Here is a 27,894-nt window from a genome sequence, read left to right as displayed (position 1 = left end):
TATGAGTTCTCTTGTATTCTGGAAATGTTGTGTTTGTTTTGTATTCGTGTTTTTATTTTTTGATTGAGCCAGTGTACTACATGTGTGTCATACCCATTGTTTCTAGCTATTTGTAGCGTTGTATTCATTTCTTTTTCATAGTTTCTCTTGTTGAATGGGATTCTGTTTGATCTATGTAACATACGTCTTCGTGCTGTAAGTTTCTGGTTGTGGGGATGGTTAGACGTGGAATGTAACATTGTGTCTGTGGCTGTTGGTTTTCTAAAGATGTTGAATGTGTGTTTGCCATTTGCTTTCTTTATTGTAATGCTAAGAAAATTTATTTGTTTCTCTTTTTCAAGTCTGAATTTTGTGTTCTGATGAGCTTTGTTGATTCCCGAGTGACTTATCTATTTTTTCACTTGTCTCATCTACCCGACAAATAATGTCATCCTCATATCTGTGCCAGTAAAGACGATCAAGAGATCGCTGAAGACTCCGCTCACTGAGACAGGTCCGTGGAGAACTGCAATAGATGGAAAATCGTCAACAAAAAGGGAGATGCCCGGCGGGAGACAGGTAATTATAGGGTTAATGGCGATAGCAAAGAGGATGACACTTAGGACGGAACCGTGAGCCACACCGCTTCCCTGGATAAAGGTGTACGACACGGCAGATCCCACACGCACTTTGGAAACTCTGTCTTTTAAAAATTGCCGAAGGAAACGGGGCAGGCGGCCACGGAAGCCCCAAGTGTAAAGAGTATGGAGGATACCAGTTCTCCAGCAGGTGTACTAGGCTTTTCCAAATCGAAAAACACGTCCACAGTCTGAGATTTCCGCAGAAAACAATTCATGACATGGGTGCACAAACTAACGAGATGGTCAACTGCAGAATGACGCGCTCGAAATCCACACTGTGCATTCGTCAGTAAATTACGAGACTCGAGCCACCGTACCAGCCAGGCATGAATCATGCATTCCATCACCTTGCAAACGCAGCTGGGGAGGGAGATGGGGCGGTAGCTAGAAGGGTTTTGTCCTTACAGGCTTAGGTATGGGTATGACTGTGGCTTCGCGCCAACGTCTGGAAAATGTGACCTCTGCCCAGACGAGGCAGTACGTGTTAAACAGAAAGTGCTTGCCCGCAAGAGGGAGGTGCTGCATCTGACTGTGGACAGCGTCTGGCCCTGGGGTGGAGTATCGGGATGAACTGAGAGCATGATCTAGCTCCCTCATAGTAAAGGCGGAATTGTAGCAGTCACGATTCTGAGACGATAAGGTTATCGCCCGAGCCTCCTCCGCTCCTTTCCGATGGAGGAAGGCACTGTGATAGTGGGAAGAACTCGAAATGTTCGTAAAATGGCGGTCAAAGGTGTAGGAGATAGCAATAGGGTCTAAGATAACAGTCTGCTACTTGCAGGCCGGAAATTGGGGAATGGATCTTTGTCCCGTAGAGCCGTCAGAAGTTCACCCACATGACAAAGGAAGTGTTGAAACTGTTAAAAGAACTTCACAAGGGGGCGCACCCACCTTAGGTGATTGTTCACACCTCATGTCACACCTGCCGAACATATGACATAGGGACCAACTGGCAATTTGTGAAGCTCAGGCAATCACCCCTCCCTGGGCCTGGCGTATACCAGGGGGGTATGTGCAAACCCTGTCGACGTGGCGCTGGGAATTACGCATTAAGCCACCTGTTATTCATGGGCTGGCCTTCAGGAAGGAAGAAGGAAGGAAAAGAGGAACCTCAAACGCCGAAGTGGAGAAACGAGAGAAAAAGGGAAACAAAGAAGGGAAAAGGTAACGGAAAACAGTGGTGATATTGTTGTTGTCAGCCACAGACAATGCGGAACATTCAAAATGACACCCCAGACATGTACCCTAAGGGAGTGGAAAAAGAACAGCAAGAGGATATACATGCAGCACGGAAGGGAAAAGATGCTGCAAAGGCTCGGGCCCCGTGGTAGAAAAGCACGAACCCGTCAATGAGTGGGAGCCCCTTGGGAGGGGGAGGGGGGGAGGAGGTGATGGGAGAGAGAGAGAGAGAGAGAGAGAGAGAGAGAGAGGGGGGGGGAGGAGGAGGAGGAGGAGGAGATGAACGAAGAAAGGGAGTAAAAGGTGATGGAGAGATAGGGGAGAGGGGGACATTAGGATGTATATCCAATTCCCATATGTATTAGAACCGTGTGTTTTCTCATTTCTTCTTTTCCATTTAAGCAGACCGAGCTGCAGCAAAGCGTGACCGGGTACAGCTAGTTCATTAACAAATCAGTTATTGCAGCAAATTACCTTCAAATGTATATCCCGTTTCTTACAGATTACGGAATCATCCTACTCACTATCTCCTACTGCGACTGCTCTCTTAGAATAGAATTTCGGACGGTACTTCTCTTATAAGCACCATGCACATTTAATGAAAAGTAGTGTCTTGCCGGGCCACGGAATTTTCAAAAGCGATACCGGAAAACACGGTTCGTTTGAATTTAAAAGAATCTCTATTCAATGAAATTCGATCCGAACAATGAGCGTTCCATCATTCCTGCGAAAGCACTAAACTGATGCAGAATCAAAGAATTTTTTATGGAAAATTCCCTCGAATCGATTTCTCTATTTGTGTACAGCAAGTCAGGAGTATTTTGAGTCTTTTTCGGGATGGTAAAGTGGAGTGAATTCCTGCAACATAATTACACTACTGGCCATTAAAATTGCTACACCACGAAGATAAAGTGGTACAGACGCGAAATTTAACCGACAGGAAGAAGATGCTGTGATATGCAAATGATTAGCTTTTCAGAGCATTCACACAAGGTTGGCGCCGGTGGCGACACCTACAACGTGCTGACATGAGGAAAGTTTCCAACCGATTTCTCATACACAAACAGCAGTTGACCAGCATTGTCTGATGAAACGTTGTTGTGATGCCTCGTGTAAGGAGGAGAAATGCTTACCATCACGATTCCGACTTTGATAAAGGTCGGATTGTAGCCTATCGCGATTGCGGTTTACTGTATCGCGACATTGCTGCTCGCGTTGGTCGAAATACAATGCCTGTTAGCAGAATATGGAATCGGTGGGTTCAGGAGAGTAATACGGAACGCCGTGCTGGATCCCAACGGCCTCTTATCACTAGCAGTCGATATGACATGCATCTTATCCGCATGGCTGTAACGGATCGTGCAGCCACGTCTCGATCCATGAGTCAACAGATGGGGACGATTGCAAGACGACGTTTGCAGCAGCATGGACTATCAGCTCGGAGACCATGGCTGCGGTTACCCTTGACGCTGCATCACAGACAGGAGAGCCTGCGATGGTGTACTCAACGGCGAACCTGGGTGCACGAATGGCAAAACGTCATTTTTTCGGGTGAATCCATGTTCTGTTCACAGCATCATGATGGTCGCATCCGTGTTTGGCGACATCGCGGTGAACGCACATTGGAAGCGTTTATTCGTCATTGCCATACTGGCGTATCACCCGGCGTGATAGTGTGGGGTGCCATTGATTACACGTCTCGATCACCTCTTGTTCGCATTGGCGGCACTTTGAACAGTGGACGTTCATTTCAAATGTGTTACGACCCATGGCTCTGCCCTTCATTCTATCCCCGCGAAACCCCACATTTCAGCAGGATAATGCATGACCGCATGTTGCAGGTCCTATACGGGCCTTTCTGGATACAGAAAATGTTCGACTGCTGCCCTGACCAGCACATTCTCCAGATCTCTCACCAATTGAAAACCTCTGATCAATGGTGGCCGAGCAACTGGTTCGTCACAATACGTCAGTTACTACTCATGATGAACTGTGGTATCGTGTTGAAGCTTCATGGGCAGCTGTACCTGTACACGCCATCCAAGCTCTGACTCAATACCCAGGCGTATCAAGGCCGTTATTACGGCTAGAGGTGGTTGTTCTGGGTACTGATTTCTCAGGATCTATGCACCCAAATTGCGTGAAAATAATCACATGTCAGTTGTAGTATAATATATTTGTCAAATGAATACCCGTTTATCATCTGCATTTCTTCATGGTGTAGCAATTTTAATGGCCAGTAGTGTATTATGGTGCGGCTCCACGGTTTTCTTTCATCTGCAAAGGTCTGATAGTAAAGTATCTCATCAATCTACCCTGTCCACAAATCAATGAAGTTTCTTGCCCCATCTACGGACGAATGTCACATTTTAAGAACCATTCGTGAACTTCCACGGTGATATTTTCAGACATTAGAAAACATCTTTGCTGACGCAGTTATAGCATATTCTGCTCTGCAGGAAAGACTAATGTTGTTCAAATACGTTTTCACTCCTTGCTACGCTAGGGATCTATTATACGTCGATTGGTATTGGCATCCAGTTTGATCGCCATCGATCACGTTATCGGGATCAAAATTAGAGATGACATACTTCGTCTATCTATGATGACATATATGGTGTTACTACTCTTATTAGTGGTATTCTGTATGATGAAGTTGAAAAAAAGAAAGAAAATAAAAGAAGTACTCGGGCAGGATTTGATCCCGTATTGCCAACGGGGTAGCCGTGAAAATTAGACGCTGCGCTACTGTCGGTTGCTCTTAGTAAAATTAAAGATACGTGTATTGAAGGTACGCGTAAAACTTCAACATACATTTTCTCCTAAATTAGGCGCCGTTGCATGGAAATCCGTAGCCAGGAAATCAGGAACTGCCCGTCTACCACATATCTAAAACTTATCAAAACACATGGTCTCCTTATTAGATCATATTCTGATCTCATACATAATGAAGTATCGCATCATGCCAATTAGCGAGAAATCCGAAAACTTCGGCCATGCGAAACACATCTCGCACTTTTCTCATGTGACATCCTGAGACCCTGAATCGTCAGGTAGCTGCAGCATTTCTTGACTTCTGAAAAGCATTTGAGTCAGTATCACAGCCACGCTTATTGACGAAAATAGGGCGACACGGAAATCAAACGAAATTTGTGATTAGACTCAATTTTGTAGTAGGCAGGCCTCATCAGGTTATTTTAGGAGAGTCACTGACGGGAGTAGTAGAAGCAATTTCAGCGGTGACCCAGGAAAGTGTAAAGGGACTCCTTTTGTTCATACTGAATATTAATAACCGGACAGACGATATTGATAGTAACGTCAGAAATTTTGCTGATGGTTCATCTATCTTTGATTAAGTATTGTTTGAAAGAAGCTGTACAAATGTTCACTCAGATCTTGGTTGGATTTGAAAGTTGTTAAATAGTTGCTTTAAATGTTCATAAAACGCAAGAATGTATTATTCTGCTACTGTAATATCCATTAGTGACAACTGGAGTAATCCCATCCATACAAATAGCAGAGTGTAACAATTTGTGGAGATATGAATTGCGATGATCACGTAGGATGGATCGTACGTAAAGAAGGCGTTAGGTTTCGGCTCATTGGCACCACACTGAGTAAATGCAATACCTCTACGAAGGAAATTACTAAGTAAACACTCATGCGAAGCACCCTAAAATACTGCTGAAGTGTATCCAACTAATACTGAATAGGGCTAAGGGGGGATATTGATAGGACAGCATCGATGGTTATATGGTTTTTGTCCCGCTGGAAACCCTGAACTAGTAGACACATACATTCCAAAGCTTCAAGACTAAGTACCGAGTAAGTAATCTCTGAATCCACTACAACCCCTTACGTATCGCTCCCACGGGGGCTGCGAGAGCAAAACTAGACCAATTACAGAGCGTGGTACTATGGGAACCGTGACCTGCCTTGTACTTCACAAAAGTTTGCTGAGTATGTATGTAGATGTAGACGCAAACGCGTTCCGTAAAAGTATGAATTTATAATACTGTAACTGAATTGCTCTCACGAAGTACGAACATCAGCTGCTAAGTACAGACTCTCAGACAGGTATAAAATAAAATGTGATTATGTCATCAAGCAGGCCGTTGAGATCAGAATATGTAACAAACTTTATGCAGAACATCGACTGCCACCTTAACGGTAAACTGAGACGGGCGCTCGAGAGCGAGATTCCCCCTGGCAACTGGGGGAAAAATTTGCGTCCAACTCGAGCAGCAGCGATGCCAGCGGTCCTCCATCCCTTAACCTCTGATATGATATCCAAAATTCTGTGTCTTCTTGCCTGTAGGTGAGGACAATGTAGGTAGGTAAACCAAACTATTGAGTATAAGATGGTTCAAATGGCTCTGAGCACTATGGGACTCAACTGCTGAGGTCATTAGTCCCCTAGAACTTAGAACTAGTTAAACCTAACTAACCTAAGGACATCACACACATCCATGCCCGAGGCAGGATTCGAACCTGCGACCGTAGCGGTCTCGCGGTTCCAGACTGCAGCGCCAGAACCGCGCGGCCACTTCGGCCGGCTGAGTATAAGACACCATACCAGCAGCCTCTATAGTTAGGTGCTTCTGGCGAAAATCTTCGACTCTTGAAATTCGACTCTGCTAGAAGACCGGGATAATTTGATTCGTGGCTTATCACGAGTATCCCCTTTTTCACATTATTTGATGTCTGATGGACAAACATCCACTTACATTCGGTGCCTCTGATGTGCGATAGTTTGTACATTTCATAAACAGCTTTGCATGTGGCCGTCTGAATATGACTTTGCGGTAGAAGTCCGTTCCGTCTTTATGAAGACAATGACGTACGTTTTTTGGATGTCCTACAACATTTCTCAGCGCTGGCCTCGCAGCTATTCTTTCACAGAATCGAGAACACGTTGAGCACATTGGGCAAAAAAAAAAAAAAAAAAAAAAATCGCCCCTGGAGATATTACGACAATCTCGAATAACACAGGCTTTTGCCTTGATAAAGACATCATTTCGTCAACGAAGAGCTCAAATCATTATTCAGGAATGCCGCATCATGCTGAAACTACTGTGATTATATCTCGTAGATTTACCGGAGTGCAGGGATGTTGATAACTACGTTATAATTTTTGTTGCCAGTAATTACAGACATTTTTTATGGCACTTCAATCGGGTGATCTAGCACGGCAGTCGAGGTACCATAGGATGCTTGAGCGTTCGTACAACCAGAAATTGTGAACTCGGTTGTAAACTTTAACGGAGTGACACTTCTGCGGAGAGGCGTTTCTGTCGGGCGTGGGGCTCTTGCTGGGAAGGCGGCTTCTTGCAGGTAGCATACAGGCACGCTAACGATTTATCACCTGATTGACTTCTCATCGTCGGGGTTCACAGTCATGTAGAGTTTTAAAGGACATCATATCCACCGTTGACTAGAAATTTTTTATGTCACAATTGCAATTTCGGCCTTTGGGCCATTTTCAAGTGGCAGTGCGAAAGATTTTGCTGTAGCACATGACAGCTTTAAAATCTTCCGACATGTTAAACATGTCATCGTCAAAAACAAGCATTTCCTCTATGAAAAACAGTAACATCAGACGAATGCGACACTCTGTACATCTTGAAATGATGTATATTACTTACACAGCTACCAATGATAACATCCTTCCTATAAATCGTTACAAATCAATGTTCCAACACACTGTTTACATGTCAACTGGAGCAGCCTTAGTTCACATGTAAACAGTGAGTTAGAACAACGATTTGTAGGGATTTAGAGGAAGGGTGTTAACATGGATAACTGCGCACGTAACTAACATAATTTCAAGATGTACACAGCTTCGCAGTCGTTTAGTATTACTGTATTTCTACAGTGAAAATAATTGTTTTTGACGAAATATCGGGGGACTTTAAAGTCTCACAGGCGCTAGAGCAAAATCTTTTGCTATATCACCTGAAAAACCCAGTGCTCGCAACTGCAGTTGCGAAATAAACCGTTTCTGCAGTGAATGGCGAAGCAGATGTCTTTTAAAAATGAAACATCTTACTGCCAATTAGTTTTAATATATATTGGAAGACAGAGTAATTGCAATCTATTTTGCCTTTACTAGATTCAGGTTGGTTTGCCCATCCTCAGACGATTTCTAGGTTCGGCTGGAATGTGAGTTTGGTTGTGAGTTGGCGAAACCAAAGAACCTGAAAATAAAAACTTCCTGAAGTGTTTCAGGCTCCGCAGATATGTCAGAACATTCCATCTCCGCAATCGTGTCATTGTAACTGTGACAAAACTCCGTGCAAACACTGGTGTTGTCAGCTTAGAAAACGGGAGTTCAAAAAAATGGTTCAAATGGCTCTGAGCACTATGGGACTTAACGTGTGAGGTCATCAGTCCCCTAGAACTTAAAGCTACTTAAACCTACCTAACCTAAGAACATCACACACATCTATGCCCGAGGCAGGATTCGAACCTGCGACCTTAGCGGTCGAGCGATGCCAGACTCAAGCGCCTAGAACCGCTCGGCCACTCCGGCCGGCAGAAAACGGGAGTGTCAACGGCAAATCAGTCATGGAGATTTAACAGAAACGGTGACGCATGGTCTCCGAGAACGTTGAAATAAACGTTCCGTTTCAAGTTCACGGTAACTTCAATGAATGGGTCCAAGACACGGTAGGAAAAACACCCCCAAAACCTCACACAACTACCTCTGGCCTGCACTACACTGCCTGTTTATCTTGTCATTGGGCTGTCGATGCAGTCGACGCCTTGCGTCCTTTGAAAAGAGGCAAAACCGCAGTTCGTCGAACCGCAGTAAATGTCTCCAGCCAGCTACTGTCAAGTCCAAAGAGGACTTGCAGCATTATGTGCTAGTGTTAGCAGTGAGCCTTTAGGAGGTACCGAGGACGAAATGTACAACGCCTGCAATTGTCTTCACAGTGTACTACGGCAAACTGATTTAGATGATATATGACGGTAGTATCTGTTCCCGAAAGAACAGTAATGAGTATGATGGGCAAACATCTATTAGGCGCACTACGAATGTAGTGGTGTGGACATGTTGGGAATGTGGATCTCACGGGGAGTGTGCAAGGTATAAGTCCCTGCAGACGCACTATCCTCTGTGCCCGCGGTGGCTCAGATGGATAGAGCGTCTGCCATGTAAGCAGGAGATCCCGGGTTCGAGTCCCGGTCGGGGCACACATTTTCAACATATCCCCAATGAAGTACATCAACGCCTGTTTGCAGCGAGGGTGTCCATTTAATTATCATTTGATTTAGATGAGCCTTTATTCGCTTATAGAAGGAATTTCTATCCCGTTTGAAGTCCAATGTCATTGAAAATTAGTGAAATTCGTCTCCGGATCTTTTTATCGACACTGGTGTTACACCGTACCACATGGATGGTTTCCTCGCAGACACGCTTGACAGTCCGCGTTAATACACCAACAAACTGACTAAGTTCATTCGCTGTGTGGGCATGGACAAGTCCAGACACGATAGCTTGTTTCTGCGGTGTGTCACGTCTCCGTGTTTGACCCACCTTACTGCCCTGGTTCTATACAACTGACACACGCACATGTCTTTACTGCAATGAATTACGTCAGCGGATGATGGTCACACGATGATCTTGGTACCACTTCTGCACCATCTACAGCGCTCAAAAGCGACCAATGTGCCAAGAACGTAACTAACATGCTGTGACGTGTGTCTATGGAATCTCTACGTAACATGGTGAAATGATGGCTTAACTGGGTCGTTACTTGTCCCGCCAGCAGCAGCGCCTTTCGCCTTTTCTTGGCCCCCCTGTACCAGCTGGGTGTTATCAGCAGCAGCTGAGCGGCTGTGGCGAAAACACGCCGCGGCCCTGGCTGTGCCACTGACCGATAACGCCAATGTCGCCCCAAAGGCGTCTCCAAACACTGTCTCCGAGACCTGTCCCCCGTGCCTCTGCTCTGCCGGAGGCCACGGGTGGCTCCCTGACCCGACCCCAATACTTAACAGTTATTCCTGGCAATGCACACTATATTTTCCACATCATAATTTATTCTGTATGATTATCAGAAAGTGACGTAGGAGTTTTTCAGCGTCATAACAGCAGCTTGCCTGACTACCATTCCGATTTTCATGACCACACTTTAGACAGTTTGTTGGAGGTATTCAGTTTAGTTAAGTTCAATTCAATTTATTGCCACGAATTGTAGACCTGTTATCTCCAAACAGATCATACATATTCAATAATCATGGTGACATACGGGGTCTATATTGTGCACATGGTAAGACATTACGTTAACAGCAACCAGTAGTAACATTAAGGTAGAAATAAAGCAGAATATCGAAAATAAGAATCAATGAAAAACAACATAAAATAAAAGGAATAACTCAGGTTTCAAGTGAATAGCTTCCAGCTTATACTATTCGATATGTTACTGGCAGCCGCGTAAGAACTCGAGGTAAGCTAACTACAGCTATACTTAGTTCTAAATATATTCTTGTTACACTACTCTAAATATATATATATATATATATATATATATATATATATATATATATATATATATATATATGTGTGTGTGTGTGTGTGTGTGTGTGTGTGTGTGTGCAGGATGAAGGATTTTCCGTAAGAGCGAGGAAAAGTGTAACAGGACATAGAGAGTGTTTCACCGAAAAATTTGATGTAAGGAACTTTGAATCGTAGAAGCCAGCTTAAGGAGATATGGAAGTAATCTTTTCTACCACTTTGTCTAGCATTACTGTTTTCCTGTTTATTTACATTTAACATGCTTACAGGTTTACACGTTTTCTGCTGTTTATGTACATGTACCTTACTTCCTGCAAGCAAACAAGGACGACGAGACTGCTCGCTAAGACTTCTTGATGCAGATCTTGTTTACTTTACTTGTCCATGAGGTGGCTCTGTTGTATTTACATTCTCCCATGGCAGAACGTGCTTTGAATCAACGACAGACCCATTCATTACTCAGTGCTACACACAGACCCCACTGGATACGGGATGTAATTAGTTGCAGAATTGTAAGTGTCTGTGATGTGATTCGAAACACATCAGGGACATTTGTTGGGACGCATCAGACACTTGTTCGCCGCTGTCATGCTTGCATTGAGGTCGATGGCCGTCAGCTTCAGCACATTTTGTAAGTTACAGCACAAATGATACGTTCGTTGTGTCATTGATGTTATTTCCAGTTACCTGAAACTCATGAAAATAAAGAAGTACACAGAAATGTGATTTAATTCCTGTTATCTCCTTAAGCTGACTTCTCCGAGGCCATGTTGCCTACCTCAAATTGTTCAGCGCAGCATCCTCTATGTCCTGTTAAATTTTTGCGCGCTCTTACGGAAACACCCTCTACATACACTGAAGCGCGAAAGAAACTCGAATAGGCATGCGTATTCAAATACAGAGATACGTAAACGGGCAGAACACGGCGCTGTGGTCGGTAACGCCTATATGAGGCAACAAGTGTCTGGTGCAGTTGTTAGATCGGCTACTGCTGCTTCAATGGCAGTGAGTTTGAACGTGGTGTTATAGGCGGTGCACGAGCGAGGGGACACAGCATCTCCGAGGTGGAGATGAAGTAGGGAGTTTCCCGTACGACCATTTCACGAGTGTACCATGAATATCAGGAATCCGGTAAAACATCAAATCCCGACATCGCTGCGGCTGGAAGAATATCCTGCTGGAACGGGACCAACGACGACTGAAGTGAATCGTTCAACGTGGCAGAAGTGCAACCCTTCCGCAAATTGCTGCAGATTTCAATGCAAGGCCATCAAACAATGTCAGCATGCGAACCATTCAAAGAAACATCATCGATATAAGTTTTCGGAGCCGAATGCCCACTCGTATACCGTTGATGAGTGCACAACACAAAGCTTTACACGCCTCGCCTGGACCCGTCAACACCTACATTGGACAGTTGATAACTGGAAACATGTTGCCTGGTCGGACGAGTCTCGTTTCAAATAGTATTGATCGGATATACGTGTACTAGTATGGAGACAACCTCATAAATCCATGCGCCCTGCATGTCAGCAGGGGTTTGTTGAAGCTGGTGGAGGCTCTGTAATGGACTGGGGCGAGTGCAGTTGGAGTGATATGGGACCCGTGATACGTCGAGATACGACTGATAGGTGACACGTACGTAAGCATCGTGTCTGATCAACTGCATCCATTCATGTCCATTGTGCATTCCGACGGACTTGGGTAATTCGACCAGGACAATGCGACACCCCACACGTGCAGAATTGCTACAGAGTGGCTCCACGAACACACCCCTGCGTTCGTACACTTCCGTTGGCCACCAAACTCCCCAGACATGAGCATTATGCAGAGCATCTGGGATGCCTTGCAAGATATGGTTCAAATGGCTCTGAGCACTATGGGACTCAACTGCTGTGGTCATCAGTCCCCTAGAACTTAGAACTACTTAAACCTAACCAACCTAAGGACATCACACACACCCATGCCCGAGGCAGGATTCGAACCTGCGACAGCAGCAGCAGCGCAGCTCCGGACTGGAGCGCCTAGAACCGCACGGCCACCGCGGCCGGCGCCTTGCAAGATATCTCCACCGTCTTGTACACACACGCGCACACACACACACACACACACACACACACACACACACACACACACACACACACACATATATATATATATATATATATATATATATGTGTGTGTGTGTGTGTGTGTGTGTGTGTGTGTGTGTGTGTGTGTGTGTGTGTGTATGTGTGTTTATGTGTGTGTGTAATAGTACAATATACAGGGTGAGTCACCTAACATTACCGCTGGATATATTTCGTAAACCACATCAAGTACTGACGAATCGATTCCACAGACCGAACGTGAGGAGAGGGGCTAGTGTAACTGGTTAATACAAACCATAAAAAAATGCACGGAAGTATGTTTTTTAACACAAACCTAGGTTTTTTAAATGGAACCCCGTTAATTTTGTTATCACATCTGAACATATAAACAAATACGTAATTAGTGCCATTTGTTGCATTGTAAAATGTTTATTACATCCGGAGATATTGTAACCTAAAGTTGACGCTTGAGTACCACTCCTCCGCTCTTCGATCGTGTGTATCGGAGAGCACTGAATTACGTAGGGATCCAAAGGGAACGGTGATGGACCTTAGGTACAGAAGAGACTGGAACAGCACATTACGTCCACATGCTAACACCTTTTTATTGGTCTTTTTCACTGACGCACATGTACATTACCATGAGGGGTGAGGCACACGCACACACGTGGTTTCCGTTTTCAATTACGGAGTGGAATAGAGTGTGTCCCGACATGTCAGGCCAATAGATGTTCAATGTGGTGGCCATCATTTGCTGCACACAATTGCAATCTCTGGCGTAATGAATGTCGTACATGCCGCAGTACATCTGGTGTAATGTAGCCGCAGGCTGCCACAATACGTTGTTTCATATCCTCTGGGGTTGTAGGCACATCACGGTACACATTCTCCTTTAACGTACCCCACAGAATGAAGTCCAGAGGTGTAGGATCAGGAGAACGGGCTGGCCAATTTATGCGTCCTCCACGTCCTATGAAACGCCCGTCGAACATCTTGTCAAGGGTCAGCCTAGTGTTAATTACGGAATGTGCAGGTGCACCATCATGCTGATACCACATACGTTGACGCGTTTCCAGTGGGACATTTTCGAGCAACGTTGGCAGATAATTCTGTAGAAACGCTATGTATGTTGCAGCTGTTTGGGCCCCTGCAATGAAGTGAGGACCAATGAGGTGGTCGCCAATGATTCCGCACCATACATTTACAGTCCACAGTCGCTGTCGCTCTACCTGTCTGAGCCAGCGAGTATTGTCCACGGACCAGAAATGCATGTTCCGTAGATTCACTGCCCCGTGGTTTGTGAAACCCGCTTCATCGGTAAACAGGTAGAACTGCAACGCATTCTCTGTTAATGTCCATTGACAGAATTGCACTCCATGATTAAAGTCATCACCATGTAATTGCTGATGTAGCGACACATGAAACGGGTGAAAGCGGTGACGATGCAGTATGCGCATGACACTACTTTGACTCAGTCCACCGGCTCTCGCAATGACCCGTGTACTCATGTGTGGGTTCATGGCAACAGCAGTTAATACACCAACTGCACCCGCTTCTCCTGTGACGGGCCTGTTACGGACCCGTTTGCGTGCTACGACCACACCTGTTGCATACAGTTGGCGGTAGATGTTTTGCAATGTGCGGCGCGTTGGACGCTCTCTGTCCGGGTACCGTTCTGCATACACCCTGCACGCTTCAGCTGCCTTTCGTCGACACTCGCCATAGATGAGTATCATCTCCGCCTTTTCAGAGTTCGAATACATCATGGTCACAGTTCCTACAACACTGCACTATCACAGACGTCTGTAATTAACATTTTACAATGAAACAAACGGCACTGATTACGTATTTGTTTATATGTTCAGATGTGATAACAAAACTAACGTGGTTCCATTTAAAAAAACGTAGGTTTGTGTTAAAAACATAGTTCCGTGCATTTTTGTATGGTTTGTATTAAACAATTACACTAGCCCCTCTCCTCACGTTCAGTCTGTGGAATCGGTTCGTCAGTATTTGATGTGGTTTACGAAATATATCCAGCGGTAACGTTAGGTGACTCACCCTGTGTATATATATACTTACTTACTTATCGCGAATGGACCCAGAAGGATCACGCAAAGCTTTCTGACGTCGTTTCTTCCATACTTCTTTCATTCGTTCTCCATGTTTTCTTTTTCTTTCTTCTGTCCATTTTGTTCCTGGTCTCTTTAGTGCTTCCTTCTCCGACAATACAATCCACTTTTCCACCTTATTTCTAAAAGATTTTCTATCTTTGACATCTTTAAGTTCAATATTTGCTTATATATAATATATATATATATATATATATATATATCGTGTGCGTTCGCGCGTTTTAAGGTTTATCATAATTAATTATAATCATCTATACCCGTCATCTCTAATGGTGAAACCGCTTCTTCTGATGTTTTCACGGTAGTTGGAGGTACAGAGTATCGACTTAATCTCACAGATTGCAGTTTCCTTATAAATATTCGATGTAGATTGATATTAACTACAGTCCGCAAGTTCTGGTCGCTTGGTCTTGTTTGCAGATCGCAGTCGTATTGTTGCAGTCTCTCTCTACCTCCACATCCACAGACTGTTGTGTTACTGCATCCCTTTCCATGTTTTTGATATGGACCGTGACCTCTTAAATAGGTGTACCATATCTCTAATAGGGTCAATGTCGCGTAGTTTGAGCCTGTTCCTAATGCTCTGCAGCTGTATACCCGCCTTAAAGTGCTTCTAGGGTCCCAGTCAGACAACCATTCATCTAACTTATGGGCTCGAAAATGTCTCATCAGTAGTACAAGCTCCTGTGATTGGGTACACGATCTTATCGTTCACGCCCCAGCCAATACAGTGCTGCCCGCAAACGTACCGCAATATCAATCGGACGTAACCCTCGATAGGTATAGTGCGAAAGGCAACGGTTAACCTCAGAACTACACTCCGCTGAATTCGTCGCGTCGCGTAGTCGAAGACGCTGCGTGCAGACGCTGGCAGCGTAGCCCACAATGGCACTGAAGGTAATTTCGTGATATGACCGCGCCATGTGCAACGGTAATTTATAGTTATTAATGCTAGCACGGGCAATCTTACGCATAATTTTATCCGCTCTCTGAGTAAAAGATTATAAATGTTCTACAGTGTTCCCTTCCGTGTTTAGAGGGAGACCGAAGTTTAACTACAGCGTACAAATAGAAGTAGTTAGTAGGGGTAGTCGTAAAGTTGTAATTATCAATTCGAAAAGATCGAGCTGCTATTACGGAGCTTAGAGAGGGTGATAGTCTTTCACTACTGCGACTCGTTTTTGCCGACGAAGGATGACATGGCGGAGACCTTTGTGGTGGAAGAGTGCGTTTTCGTTGTCCAGGAAACGTTTCCCGCGAATCTCTCTTCGTTCTCACTCTGAAAATCCCTGAAACGCTATAGTTTCTCCACCCGTGGAAGGAAGACGCAATCTGGGTGTCATGTTACTAGAATACGAGTGTGATGGAAACTTGGTAGCTGACAGAAACAGCATGTGGGACTGTGCCATGCGCAGGATGAGCTAGACTGTTTTAGAGTAAAAAATGCCTCTTGGACAATTTCCCGCTCTCCTTAGTCTTGACAGCTTCCAATAATCTCAACAGGAGATTTAAATGGTATGCCACACCATGGTATTCCTAAAATTCAGCATCGCCTTTCCCGATCATGGCTGGATCACCGCCTTTGTCGGCAGTGGTGAATCTACATTTTTCCACTACCTTATACTTCGGTCTCTGAGCCATAGTGATACACCCAGTACTCATCCATGGTGGCTAAAAAGTCAGCTGCAACATTTCCATTGCTGCATCAGTTCCGAAAGCTTACTGAATGGGCGCGAATTGTGCTCCAGTTTAAGAATGCGCTGCGCTATTCCGTTCTGGTTTCTCCAGCAGGCTGCTGGGCTAGAGTTTCAGTCTGTTTCAGGACTGTAGACTTCATGACTACATCTCGTTACTGTTACTATTGTTGCCTTCGGTCCGAAGATAGGTCTGATGCATCTCTCCACGCTGCTCTACCCTGTGCGAGCTGCTTCATCTCCGAATAACTACTGCAGCCTGCATCCCTGGCCCTTTTATAATTTCCTGAAACTAATTCATTTATAGCATACCCAACCAGAACGACGCCAATCAGGAGCGGTCATCAATTCAACAAATTAACGTAATGATGACAGGTAGCTCATCACCTTAGTTTAGCACATCGAGTTCAGTTTAAACTAAAAATTAAACAAGTAGCTGCGGCACGTTATCACATTAGAGATTTCAAACACAAAGAGCTTACATGTGAGATATTGTATTAGAAACACGTTGAATATGCAACATTAAGCTCTCACCATGGTCAACTGAGAGAAAAAAAAATGATTAGCAACTGTCGAGGTACGAAAATATCGTCCAACGGAACGCACTACCGACTTCCCAGGAAAGACGCGGGCAGGCCTTACTGCAGGTCCACAGCTTGGCCACGGCTGTAAGTCCCCGCAAGAATACCACTCTGGCCTTCATTGTACGCGCTGGCAACTTGTGTTGAAGCCAGCCAAGACATCGTAGAAGGCAGGAGACTTCCGCTTTTAGCCGGTGTCCGTTCCTAAATCGGCGCGGGTGGGAGCCACGCATTCCAGCTGCACGAAAACGGCCAGCAAGCGCATCTGTCGCTCAGACCTAACGCGCAGTGAAAGATAGCAAAGTGGTTCAAGTGGTTCAAATGGCTCTGAGCACTATGGGACTTAAGATCCGAGGTCATCAGTCTCCTAGAACTTAGGACTACTTAAACCTAAGTAACCCAAGGACATCACACACATCCGTGCCCGAGGCAGGATTCGAACCTGCGACCGTAGCGTTCACACGGTTCCAGACTGAAGCGCCTAGAAGTGCTCGGCCACACCAGCCGGCGAAAGATAGCACAAACGTGCGAATCTATGTATCCTCCCCCACAGGAAAGCGAAAGACCGCCTCCCCTTTCTCTCACAGCAAGAAGGAAACTGCTCCCCCACTTGATCCGACATACAAGGACTCTAAATGTTTCTTTCGGTCTATATATTCCGGACCAAGAGACTGACTGGATTAGGGACCTTCAGAACTTAACAGAGGCCGTCAAAACGAAATGATTGCTTATTGTATATCATTTTACCCTGCTCCCAACGCCAAAATTACGGATGATCATTTTATGCCCTGGCTTAACCTCAAACGGGCCACAACCTTCGTTATAACGGTGCGCATATCTCTGCTGTGCGAGTTCTATATGTGGTGTCACCGCCAGACACCACACTTGCTAGGTGGTAGCCTTTAAATCGGCCGCGGTCCGTTAGTATACGTCGGACCCGCGTGTCGCCGCTATCAGTGATTGCAGACCGAGCGCCGCCACACGGCAGGTCTAGAGAGACTTCCTAGCACTCGCCCCAGTTGTACAGCCGACTTTGCTAGCGATGGTTCATTGACAAAATACACTCTCATTTGCCGAGACGATAGTTAGCATAGCCTTCAGCTACGTCATTTGCTACGACCTAACAAGGCGCCATTACCAGTTACTACTGATGCTGTAAAACATGTACCGTCAAGAGCGATGTTCACCAATTATGGATTAAAGTTAAGTATTCCAGCAGCTACGTACGTTTTTTGTTAGTCTCATTTCCTTGACCTGTTCCAGACCTCACGCCAGCCTGCGTGAGCTAAAACGCGTGCCTTTCGGCTTCCTCTCATAGTGGGTTGGCTGTCTTGCCAATCCACAACACTATATTCCTATGTGCCCGTTTCCAGTTTTCCTTAATGGCCTCTGTGGCTACGTTCCCATGCAGAATATCATTAACTCACCACAAATTGACCAATGGGGAATTCATGGGATAGCTTAACATCAGGGAACCTGGAGGGAGGCCTTAATTGCCTCGTGGTGAGAAGCTGAGAGCTAAGTTTAACCATGAAAGTGAAGCGTCCTGTTTCCGCAGATAATGCTGATGAAACAAAATAAGTGCTGATTTAAGGTTCCGATTAACTCTCTATGCAAGGGAGGCTTGTAAATCTTAAGGTATTGTGGTGGAATGACGAATTGCAGTCTCGAAGCAAAACCTCCTAAATTGGTCGGTAACAAGTGCTGGGTCATCATCTCAAATATTTGAGATATATCCTGAGCTGTTAGACCAGCAGTGACGCCACTACTCGGGACAAGCCACACAAACGTGAGAAAGCGTCCGCAACAACCAGGATATAATACTTACCATCCCACGTCCTAGGTAACGGAACTATGCAGTCGATGAACAGCTTGTTCATTGGGTTACTTTCCCACGTGGAATGCAACATCCCCTTCTGAGAATTGGGATTAGTTTTGGCTACATTGCAACATTTGCTCACTAACCTTCGAACGTCCTTTATACGAGGTGGGCCAGGTGAGGTGCTCCCTAATCTGCGAAAGTGTTTTGGCAGCTCCTAACTGACCCCCTACTACGGAATTACGGAAATAGTAAAAAATATAACGAATCAGTTCACCAGGTAAACAAATCTTTAAACGTTTATCGCTCCTAGTTTGGTAGCACGCAGTGCCCTTCCTTAGACTAATCTGGCACCTACTTACCTTCCAGAAGCTGCTGCTAAATTACTTTCACGCAAGGATCCAACCTCTGCTTTTCCCTCAAATTAGTGAATAGGTCGGGCACCTCCGAGACTACACTCATTCCCCAACCGGAGTTCTCAGCACACAGACTTTCCTGATCATTCACATTACCATCGTCGAGCATGCGAATTGAGGTGTTAATCACTGAATTATCGGTTCCGTTCGTTGGTTTGGGGGATTAAAGGGACCAGACTGCTATGGTCATCGGTCCCTATCGGTTCCGTTATGTGTCTAACTGTGAAACGAAAGACCGGCACTCAGACCACGCGGCGGGCAATGCGTGTGCCCTTCCTGGGCTGGGCCAGAACCAAACGTAAGGCTCGATTACTCGTCTCGAGGTCTAAATGCCGATGTTCAAGATAAAAGCGAAATTTATGAGGCAAACAACACTGCCAAGGCCTCCCACTTGAAACGGAATATTTTAGCTCAGCTGGTGAGAGCTTTCGAGATGCACAAGCTATCCGGTGTGTTTCGCCTCCTTCTTCCTGTGCCGGCCGGTGCGGCCGAGCGGTTCTAGGCGCTTCAGTCCGGAACCGCGCTGCTGCTATGGTGGCAGGTTCGAATTCTGCCTTGGGCATGGGTGTGTGTGATGTCCTTAGGTTAGTTAGGTTTAAATAGTTCTAAGGGACAGATGACCTCAGATGTTAAATCCCATAGTGCTCAGAGCCATTTGAACCATTTACTGGTAATCAGGCACTGAAAGATTTGGGGGGCTAGCCAAACGAGTTTAATAGCATCAAGGGCTGGCCGCTGGGATTCTCCCCACTTGAATTCCACGTTTTCTTACGTAGTTGATTCAAGGGAGCCGCCAATTGAGCAAAATGGGCCACTAACTTCTAAAAAAAATTGGTCATGCCAAGTCTTAGGTGGGAGAAACATACAAATACCTATTTCTTCCATGATCGATTCTCATCCCATCAGTTGATACTAAATGCCCTAGGAAGGAGATTTTCTTACGCACCAGACTTATTTAACACGGCTTAACAACGAGGCCAGCAGCACGAAAACGAAGTAAGACCTGCTCAAGATGTCGAAGATGATGTTACAAGGTGTCACTGTAGACTACATCGCCCTGCTAATTGTAAACCGACTTAAATTTCAGATCCCCAAAACACTATCCAATAACCGGGAAAGGACGGCTGCACCCATGGACAAACCAGATGACCCCTATTAAACCCAAATATATTCCAGTCATTCCATCTAGGATTCTTCACTCAGCGGGATCAGATAATACGTCTGGTTAAGATCCAAGACCGTAAAAACCTTTGTCGTGGCAAACCAGGTAAAATAATGGTGTAAGTCGGGTAACGGAACAGATTTCAAAATAACCTTCCGATTCAACTACCTGTTATCAACGACCGAGCTGTACCCAGACTCCTCTTTACGGACTAGAAATATGGAAGAGGCATAAGGAGATGTAGACGTCCTAATGACTCCCTCTTCCAACATTATTTCCACTATCCGTCGTTACACCTCCATCTTGGATGGCGACAGCTGATATCGAGGTTGCCTATCATAGGACAGCCGTATCTCATAACGGATCCCATTGGTGACACCCAATCTACGGGTCAAAACATCGGGAAACTGATTAAGAACTTTCAACAGGCCCTCAGCCTCTCCACTACGTAACTGGCTCACGCCAAACTCAGAACTCTCCACAGCTACATTACTAACCCCAGTCACAAATCTGACACCAACATTATCTGATTATCTTGTCAGTACAAAACCTAAAGGAAACCAGCGCAATCTAAAACCAAGCCCACCTGCTGGATCCAATCACAACCTAATAACAAACTGACTGTAAGATCTCAAATTACCAATACTTGAACTGGCCACGAAAAATCTTGTATAGAGAGACTTCCTTTACAATAACTCATCAAGGGTAACACCTGCCCATTAACTACATGACATCAGTATAACTTGACTTCTAGGAAGAAAGCCTACAAATAAACGGTTATTAAGACACCACTGGTACTCCAACAACGAAACACCACTGTCGTAGTCAAGTAAGGCGCAGACTGGTTCATGGTTCAAAGAAGCACGAACAAATGGCACAAATCGACCGATAACCGGTGTTATGCGACAGAACCGCTTCATTGGCGGTGTGTGCCTTACGGTGCCTCCTCTCCCTAGACGTCAGCTGTTAGGCCATGACTCTAGCTGTAGGGTACACTCACGAACAAAATGCTCTAAACTCCCACAGCGGAAACACCTCTTATCTTCAACCCTGCCCTTCTGCCAGCCTATAGCTTTGAACTGCACACAAAGAGTTTTCGGAGCCAAACTTCCTAGCTCTTCGTGTCTACTGTCAGCAAGAACTAATTGACTTTGCACTTTAATTATTTATACAGGGAGGACATTCATTATTTGAGCCATGTGGCTAAGCACAGTCTCAGCGTGACTACAGTTTGCCTGTAAATTTTCTCTACAATTTGAATTTAATTCTGTCTATGAGATACAATGTTACAGTAATTTTGGAATAAAGGGGGCTGACTGAGCACCTGTTTTTTACTTCCCGTAATGGGTGATAACTGCTGTTGAAATTCTCACTCACTAGTATATGAAATTTGTTATTTATTGTAATCATACAAACAGTTAAATTGAGTGATTGTTGGTCAAGTTCTGAACTAAATAAAGAGCGTATAACCATGATTGCTGCTGCCCCTGTATATTTTGTGGTTCCCCCTTCCACTCCACAGACACTTGCTCTGCACCTTGCGCTGTTGTAATTCCGAAAGACGCAGCAGTTTGGTGACAGAGCGTGATTGTGTTCTGGGTCCCATTGTTAGTTGTAGCAGCAACATTCATAGTTCTTTTTATCTATTTTAAGATCTGTTAATATGTGTGAAGATATTTTCTGTGTCGAAATTTTGTTGCAAGAGGAGAGAATCAGTCACCATAGGGGATGTCTAGGCTTGTAACCACCTCCAATAGGAGCAACTTGTGTACGAGTTGAATGTTAGAGGGGCGTCAACTGATTGGACCATAACAGAGCTGAGCACGTGCTTGCGGGGTGCCTCGGACTGGCCAGTGTGCCCCGCAGCAGAACGTATCGGGGAGGTACGTTCCGCATACTGCATTTGTGTGCTGCCTCTAGTGTGCGAGATAACCTCGAATTTGCGAGACAGTCAGCCGTCCTGTACACAAATAGAGTGCAAGTCGACTTGAATTATTGCATTTGTAAGCCGTGTGATTTAGAGCAGATAAGAGTTACGGCTGAGCAAAATATGACCATCGGGCTTTTGCTTCACCAAGTCATCGAGTTGCAAATAGAATTTAACGCTGTAGGGTGCCAGAGTGGTACAGTAGGTGGAGGCAGCTCAACACCAGAGCAGGGAAACTACTCAGTTCTGTCAGAACGGAGGGCCGTCGTAAGCCACCTTCTTTCAGAATCTTTTGCTAAGCTCCCCACCCCTATATTTGCCTTGGTGCAGGGGTTGAATGTGCCAACCTTGGATGAGCTGCCACGCATTGTTGAAGTGCTTTGGTTCTGGGTCAATGTACTTGGTGTTGCAATCTAGCGATTCTCCACTTACTTTACCTGTTGACAAAAGGATTGTGGAGCACTATTATTGCTGAGGTGTTAGGACTCAAAGGCAGTCTGTCAGACTTATAGAGGAGCATTATTGAGGTTAGGATGACCCCTCAAATTAAAGCTGATTTAGCTAGTAAATATTATCTACCAGTCCAGGATCTCAAAGAAACTCTTCAGGGGTATTTCAAGGAGATTCTGATTGCCATTTTAGCACTCGATTTAGACGTTACAGAGAAGGAGGCTATAAAAAATATTTTGGAGTGGATTAGGCCCAAGAATCGGTGGCGAATTACATTCGCCCGTAAGCCAGCTTCTGGAAATTTAAAAACAAATATCTGACAGAACAATAAAATATTTAAATTTAAATATTAATTAATTAATAATTAATTTATGGTAAGTTCAGTATTTAAATTTAAATTTAAAAACAAATATCTGACAGAAAAATAAAATATTGAAATACGCCTAAGATGTGGGGCAAAGTAGTTGGTGATTTGCCCACGCATATGACCAGGTAATACCTGCAGGGCAATTAAATGCAACTTCTCCAGAATTTACATGAAGTGGAAAATCAGAATTAATACAACAATTAACAGAAATAATACAACGATTAACACCCGTTAACACTACAAACAGTCAACCTTAAAAGCAAACTACTATCGTGTCTAAATGAACCTAAAAACTAGCTTACCTGAAACATAAGATTTCAGTTCTTACGATTGCCCAGGCCAGGGCAATGAATAACAAAATTATTCAAATATTCAGTGTGTGTGAGGGGGGGATTAGCACAAGAAATGAGATTAAGACATTAATTCTCCCTTTCGCGCTTCAGTTACTGCTATTCAATTTAACAAAATTTACCGCAAAATTTCACAAGATGCGCAAATTTAGGCCACGGCCCTACCAGTAAGGTAGCCGATATATCGCGACGGCGCCACACAACAGACTACTGGTGGCAGAAAGCCAAATAACCACATCTATAACTGACTAAAATTGTCAATAAGCAAGCGGCCACAGAATGGATCGGTTTCAATTACAGACATACATAATGAGACAATAGATTTATCAGGCTCCGTGGGTACCTAATAAAATCCAGGGCTGGAGCGGCAACGTCATGCGAGCTACTAGCAAGCAGCAATGACACGAGTACACAGACGCAGCCCACTGGCTTCGCAGCGCAAATAAATAAGCCGGTCACACGGGTATGGCAATCACAGGAGCGAACTCAAGACTACATGCAAGCCAACGCATGTATCCAACCCAAAGTCCGAGTTGGAATATTTATGGTAAACATTAGATTGATACACTCAAATTCACTCCTGCCATGTAGAAAACAACCTTATATGGTAAAGCAACCAGATCACTGGTAAGATTTCATCATGCATGACAGACTGAAATCTGCATGAACAGTAACCACTCTTTAGCTTATCAAACAATCTTTAATTAGAAAACATATCCTTGCTCTTGTTGCATACCCTGACCTTTCTATAGCTGCTACAAACTTCAATTCATTCATATGATAGCCACCCAGCAACTAGGCCAATCAGGAGCGGCCATTAATTCAACAAATTAACACAATGACGACAGGCAGACCACCACCGTAGTTTAGCACATTGAGTTTAGTTTCAATTATAAACAAGACAGACAGCTGCGGCACGTGGTCACAGTAGAGATTCCAAACACAAAGGGCTTAAATTTGAGACAGTGTATCAGAAATACGTTTCACATGCAACATTACGCTCTCACCAATGTCACTTCAGAAAGAAAAAGAAAATAAACAGCGATTACCAACTGTCGAGGTACGAATAGTCTGGCGGAACGCACTGCCGACTTCCAAAGGAAGGACGCAGGCAGGCCTCATTGCATGTCCATTGGTGTGGCTATGCGTCGCCGCAAGAACAGCACTCTTGCTCTCATTGTACGTGCCGGCAGCTTGTGCTGAAGCCATCCAAGACGTCGTAGCAGGCAGGAGACGTCCGCTGTTAGCCGCTATTCATTCGCAACTGCCCGCGGCTCGGAGCCACACCTCCCAGCTGCGCGAACACAGCCAGTTGGCGGCGCTGCCGCTCAGACCTAACGCGCAGCGGAAGATAGCACGAACGTGCGAATCGGTGTATCGCCGGTGAGCTACACGGCTCATAGCGCAGCTGAATCATTCTGTATTGCCAGGAAAGTAATAATTACACATTATTAAAGTGGGCAATAAGCTGCAGCTTTAAGAAACTACCAATTATGAACACTGAGACGCACCTAAACCGGAGGTAGATAGGTTTGGCAATGTCCACAACAGGACTTCCCAACCTTTTCAGCTGGTGGACCCCTTCTTCAGTCGAAAATCCATGGCGGACCCCTAGTCAGTCAAGAGCACAGTAACTTTAAATTTCAGAGCGAACCCCATGGGAACTGAAAGCTTCTTAATGCAAGTGCCATGTTCCCAATGACCCCCCCCCCTCCTCTGTCCCCCCCTCCTCTGCCCCCCCCCCCCCTCCTCCGCCAACCCTCCAAAGTATCAATAGTCTTTGGTTTAGAGATGAATGAAAACAACTTGAAATTAATTATCCAATTTGGATACTCACTGTATCCAGACACTTACTAGTGGATTTACTCCCTTTGTTCAACACACTATAGCCTGATTAAAATTATGTGGTAATTGACATTTCACACGTTGGAGCTGCCTTCCTCCAAGCCGGCCGGTGCGGCCGAGTGGTTTTAGGCGCTTCAGTCCGGAACCGCACGACTGCTACGGTCGCAGGTTCGAATCCTGCCTCGGGCATGGAAGTGTGTGATGTCCTTAGGTTAGTTAGGTTTAAATAGTTCTAAGTTCTAGGGGACTGATGACCTCAGATGTTGTCCCATAGTGCTCAGAGTCATTTGACCCATTTGAACCTTCCTCCAAGAGCAATCTACGGCACTTCCAGACTGTTCGCTGTTGACAAGCTGCCGCTTGTGGTCTGTTCACTTCCACTGTTTGGCTACTGTTGTGTAAGGAGCATACATATTTCGTAACAGTCGTGTGTGTGGTTTTTTTGTGAAATCCGAAGAAAAATGTTCAAATGTATGTAAAGTCTATGGGACTTAACTTCTGAGGTCATCAGTCCCTATTCTTACACACTATTAACCTAAGTTTAACTTCCGCTAAGGACAACACACACACACACACACACACACACACACACACACACACACACACACACACATGCCCGAGGGAGGACTCGAACCTCTGGCGGGAGCGGCCGGGTAATCCACAACGACATGGCGTCTGAGACTGCGCGGCAATTCCACGCAGCTGTGAAGAAAAGAGGCAGACCCATGATTTGGGATACATGCACATCACGAAAGAAAAGAGGCCAAGGAATTGCCTTTAAAGGACTACTGTGACATCTGTTGTGCAATGTGTAGGAATACATTCACCCAGTTTACATGCGTTTCCAAAACCGTATTTCGTAAGCTGATATCCCAGTTCCACTTTTGGTTGGTCAGGTAAACACTTCAAAATTGATTTTGGAAATTTGCCTTTTATAAAGCCGTTTTCCAGTTCCACAATCGATTTTCGTGCCCATGTAAACAGCTCGGAAAGTCTAGTTATTTTTACGTCTTTGTGTATCTACTGAATGGCAGCTATCAGTCCATAGCTGGCACCTAGCAGGCGGCGTGGCAACAATTTAGCCACAGCTGACAACTTCATCTACTACTTGGACACAAATCAGGAAAATAAACAAACAGACTCTCTTATTTCTATATAAGAAGACAAAGCATTTCACAGAACGTAAGACTTTTTTTCTCAAAGGAAACAAATTCTGGCAAAGGAGGTTTACCTTTTACAAGGTTGCACTTGAAAAGTCCCCATTTGTTTACACTCGCAGCCAGTTGCCACAATATAGTGTCAGAGTAATAGCAAGTAATTGTAATTGAAGTATAGGCAGGCCATATTTTTAACTGAGTGGACAGAATATATTATAAAGAAAAGAAATTAGCTTTAGAGATCATTTTAATTTTTATAACAAAAATATCAATTCCAGCAGAATTCAATTAATAATTATTTTGTAAATGATAGAAGACAGAAACAAAATTCCTACAGAGTTACAGTTCAGGTACATTCATTGAGCATCTACGAAGAAAAATGCTTTCTTCTTTACTATAGATGAGTCTGTAGGCATAATAATGGAATCCTAATGTGATAGTTGAGGGTGCTTCTGCTGACACAATTTTGAAAAGTTGGATTCAGTTCTTGACAGCCGGTGACGAATGTCTGGTTCCGCATCTAGACAGCTTCGGCACTTAGTTTTGTGGGCAGCGTAGATCAAGAATCCAGATTCATACATGTATGTTGTGGCAAACGGAAGAAGTACATGTTTTGCCTTTTCGCTGAGGGGGTAGTATTTCTTGTTATCCAAAAGGATCCAAAAGTGTGAGTAACCGTCAGTGTCAAAACTTGATTTCAAAGTAGGGTCTGTGGCAATTTCTATAAACAACTCATATTCATTTGATGATAGAATGTTCGGCTTTTTGGATACAGTGAATGGGTTGACCGTTCATATTTCTGCAGCTTCTCATCTTCAGCTGTTGGGAAACAATGCTCCAACAATGACATCAAGCTTCGGAGATGTTCCAGGATTTGATGAAACAAATTCTTCCCAAGCGCCGATGTTTTGTTTTTCAAAAACTCCTTGAGAAGAGGAAAACACTTGACCTCCCCCTCCTCGACACTCTCTGCCCAAAAATTGATTTTCCTCTTGAATGCTCGAACTTTGTCGATAGCAGTGACCTTTGTTTCACTTTGCCCTTGGAGTGAAATATTCATTTCGTTCATTTTGGAGAAAATATCTGACAAATAGGCAAATATACTCTGCCAATTTTCGTCATTAATAAGGTCTGCTAATTTGGTGTTATGCTCCAAAAGGAAAGCTAAGACTTCCAATCTTAATTCGTACAACCGAGAGAGTGCATTCCCACGTGAGAGCCACCTCACTTCTGTGTGGAGAAGCAGAGAACGATGAAGGCTTCCCATACCTTCACACAGAATTGTGAAAAGTCTTGACTTCAACGGCCTTGATTTTATGTAGTTAATGATTTGAATGGATTCGTCTAAAACCTTCCTGAACGAAACAGGCATTTGCTTTGTAGCTAAAGCGTACCTGTGGAGAGCACAATGACTACTGCTGCAATTCTTGGCATTTTCTTTTATTTTCGTTACTGCTCCGACTGTAGGACCCGTCATAGCTTTTGCACCATCTGTGCACACATCTATGCAATTAGACAATGAAAATTCATCCAATAGACGGAATATTTCAACACCTGTTGTGTTGGCAGGTAGTGGTCCTCACAATA

At 44.6% G+C, this 27,894-nt stretch overlaps 1 non-coding gene and 1 pseudogene across 1 annotated transcript; one reads left to right on the top strand and one right to left on the bottom strand.

Moving 5' to 3' along the window:
• The window catches only part of LOC124788584, a 66,147-nt pseudogene extending 41,633 nt beyond the window's left edge, over positions 1-24,514 (bottom strand).
• Positions 8,922-8,996, top strand: Trnat-ugu. Its single transcript has one exon. It is a non-coding gene; the product is annotated as a tRNA-Thr (tRNA).
• Positions 24,515-27,894: the final 3,380 nt, after the last annotated feature.

The sequence above is a fragment of the Schistocerca piceifrons genome, chromosome 3 (assembly GCF_021461385.2).
Source record: "Schistocerca piceifrons isolate TAMUIC-IGC-003096 chromosome 3, iqSchPice1.1, whole genome shotgun sequence".
NCBI lineage: Eukaryota > Metazoa > Arthropoda > Insecta > Orthoptera > Acrididae > Schistocerca > Schistocerca piceifrons.
The sequence above is the reverse complement of the archived record's forward strand: the minus strand, read 5'-3'. Positions and strand labels throughout refer to the sequence as shown.